Source organism: Zerene cesonia, chromosome 28 (assembly GCF_012273895.1).
Source record: "Zerene cesonia ecotype Mississippi chromosome 28, Zerene_cesonia_1.1, whole genome shotgun sequence".
Classification (NCBI taxonomy): Eukaryota; Metazoa; Arthropoda; class Insecta; order Lepidoptera; family Pieridae; genus Zerene; species Zerene cesonia.
The window spans coordinates 3,905,140-3,908,625 of NC_052129.1; the positions used below are offsets into that span (position 1 = coordinate 3,905,140).

At 27.8% G+C, this 3,486-nt stretch overlaps 1 protein-coding gene across 1 annotated transcript in view; it reads right to left on the reverse strand.

Moving 5' to 3' along the window:
• The window catches only part of LOC119837536 (ATP-binding cassette sub-family D member), a 51,611-nt gene extending 48,920 nt beyond the window's left edge, over nucleotides 1–2,691 (reverse strand). Inside the window, exon 1 of the mRNA XM_038363131.1 lies at nucleotides 2,397–2,691. The gene's annotated coding sequence lies outside the window, so the exon portion shown is untranslated. The remainder of the gene's footprint in view (nucleotides 1–2,396) is intronic.
• Between the last annotated feature and the right edge of the window lie 795 nt (nucleotides 2,692–3,486).

The window sequence follows — 3,486 nt, forward strand, 5'->3', positions numbered from 1 at the left end:
AATGACAGATTCGAAATTCAAATGTAATATTTTTTTATAATTAAGTGTAACAGTATTTATGGCCAGACTAAGTAAAGAAAACAGCCTACGTATCAAAATTTATCACACGAAATGCCTATTCTAACAATTTATATTACCGATCTTCTAAGGAACAAGGGTAAAGGTCATATCCTCGATTCCAGTACGGGCTTATCTTAAAAATGTATCAGAAAATTCGTGATGGAATAAAACGTTCTAAAATACTAATTATTTAAAACTCTGCAAAAAGTCGTACTATGTGATAAATAAGTGTGAACTATGAAAAAGTTTCTCAGCGAATATTTTCTACTATTTCGTAAGTTATAAAAACCAGCCTTGCGCCAACAAACGGCAGACCTTCAGCAGTTCCCTTCACTTGATATCCAAAATAATCAAATCCTAGAATTAAGGACACAGGTTTTGAAATAGAACCTTAACTGGTTTAGATTAAGGCAGAAACGTGTTTATCACGTGCGGAAAAACTATTGCGAAAATATTTATGTACCTAAGTCATATAAAAATGAAATCTAAGGGACTTTTCTTTACTATTAACTACAGTTCATCAATACTTTTCATCAATACTTTGAACTACAGTTTTTTTTTTTATAATAACACCACTTATGTAGCACAACTCATTGAAAAATCAGCCTCAATATGAATATCATTGGATTAAATTATATATATACTTATAGCAAGAACAATACAACCCTTTTCCAATGCAAAACTACTTATATTTTGCCTAAAAGCTAACAAACTTTTAGAATAAATAACTATTTTATTCAAGTTACATGATTTCAAATAGTTATTGGTAAAATAGATAAACTGTTATACATTATACCAGCTGGACACCCCGGCTCTGCCCATGTTATTTATCGTAATTTAAATAATATAAACTACCCTATCTATTAAGTAAGATCAAACTGCACATGTGTGCAAATTTGAATAGAATAGGTTGAGTAGTTTAAGAGTCCATTCGGATTTACAGTGTGACACATAATTTATATATATTAAGACAGTATTTGAAAAAAAAACCTTTTATTAAAATAATATGAATATTGATTGATTATTAGGTAATGCATTAATAGGTACTTAATGCTAAGCCAAAAAGACACAGTTTTATCAAGAAAAAAAGAACCTATACATATTCATGCATAATAATTAATAGCTGTATAATATAAATTAATATCATACACAAGGTAAGATAATAGATCTTTAAAAGGAGTAATAAAAAATTATAAAAAAAAACTATTTAAATGAAAACATAATTGCAATAAGAAGCACAATGGTAATGCTGTTTAAAATAATGTCCAGATGATTTCTTCCTGAGTGAATCATTACAACACTGACAATTTTATTTATGTATGCATAAATAAGCAGCTGGAGAAAAAAAAGAATATGAACAAAGAATACTGTATAAATATATAAGCTTTTCTGTTTATTCCTACAGTAATTATCACAGTGTAATGCAAACTTTAGATATAAATATTGTAAGACTAGCTGCGCCCCGCGGTTTCACCTGCGTAAGTCCATATCCCGTAAGAATATAGGGATAAAAGTATCCTTTATGTTATTTCAGTTGTCCAGCTATCTACATACCAAATTTCATTGTAATCAGTTCAGTAGTTTTTGTGTGAAAAAGCTACAAACACACACATCCTTACAAACTTTTACATTTATAATATTAGTAGAAAGTAGGATTAGTAGGATTACTGTTTCCAATTTATACTTTCAATACAAAACTGTAGTGTTTGTATGTCTTCATGCAGTAATCTCAGTCAATCAGTATTGTATGTGGTATATGAGTGTTACAACATGTGTTATGTGACCATTAGAATTATACAATAAATATTTAATAGTAATTATAACTGTGAGTCTGGGTTTTTAATTTATATAACATATAAATTGTTCTCTCAATTAGTACACAGTATACTTTTGCAAAAGTTTTATCAAATTATTGAAATGAATTTTGTAATTAAGCCTGGCCAATACAGACATAACAATAGCCTCTCAAATCTTGTATGACAAACAATAACTTTTTGAAACTAATGTTGAATCCATGCCACATTTTATATCGTAATCAAAAGTTTTATTCGTAATGCTATACTTTGAAAGATGTGTAAATCTGATATTTGCACCTAATAAATTTAATAAAAACAAATTTAATAATAGCTAGTAAACCTACTGTATGCAAATCGTAAATGACTTACAATTTGCATAATATAATCGGTACTGATATAAAGAATATAGCGCCATAGCGTACAACAGTAAGTATATAGATAACAGAAATATAAATTCAATGATTGTCTTGTGCCTACTATCGCATTATGACTGAACAACCATGAATGCATTTATGTTATTATAATAAAATGACCACTTACCAATTTGAAGGCTATTCTTTGTTTTTCTTTACACCATTAGTCACTTAACTTCTTTATCTACCCTAATGAAATTAGGATAGCGAGAACTTAAAAAATTAACGAAACTGCGACTGAAGTTTATATGATACTCGTATAGCACAGTTGTGTTAACTAAAATTCATTGGTGAATACTTTCGTACTATTTTTGTTTAATTTTGTTTATTTAACTACACAGTCGTCTGATTTCCAAACAAGTAAACATAACATTCATGACTCAACCAGTAGCCCACAATCTGTCGTCTGTCGCCCCTTATTGTCAAATGTCAATACTTCAATGAACTACAGTTGTCAAAGTCAGCTGTCGCAATGGAGCACAGACTTTTCATGAATAAGCAAAGATTATAGAAAATTTTAATTGATTTATTTAATTATACAAACAAAAATATTTTTAAATTAAATAGTAATTATCAATATTAGTAGAATTTGTTTTATTGAATAGTAATTATCAGTTAAACAAATTCTACTAACGCATTGTCATTAAAACCTTCAAGATTTAATTTCTCTTAATCCATTTGTCTCTTATTGTCTATACATCTTTCCTACTTGATTTTTTTAAACAAACCCACACAAAAAATGTAAATGTTATTATAAAATCAAATTTCTGTAAGCTGAAATGAATTATAAACTTTATGAATAATAAATAGTACCAGGAACAGTTACACAAAATGTACGCTGTATTATAGTTATTACACTTTATTGATCTGGCCAAATTCCTTAAAAAGAAATATTCTTTAATAGTACAGCTATTAAAGAATATTTCTTTTTAAGGAATTTGGCAGAATATGTTAAAAATAAAAAAAAAATGTATTATACACATATCAACTGCCTCTCAAGTCTTGTTTGAAAAATGATAACTTTTTAATACAAACGTTGAATCCATGCATGCATGCATTTTATATCGTAATCAAATGTTTTATTCGTGATGCTTCGCTTTGAATAATTATTCTCTAGTAACAAATAAAATCTGGTTTTGATACATATATACCTAGTCTTGCCATAAATATTGTAATAAAGAAAAAAGAAAATTGTTAACTGCAAATAACATTTATTA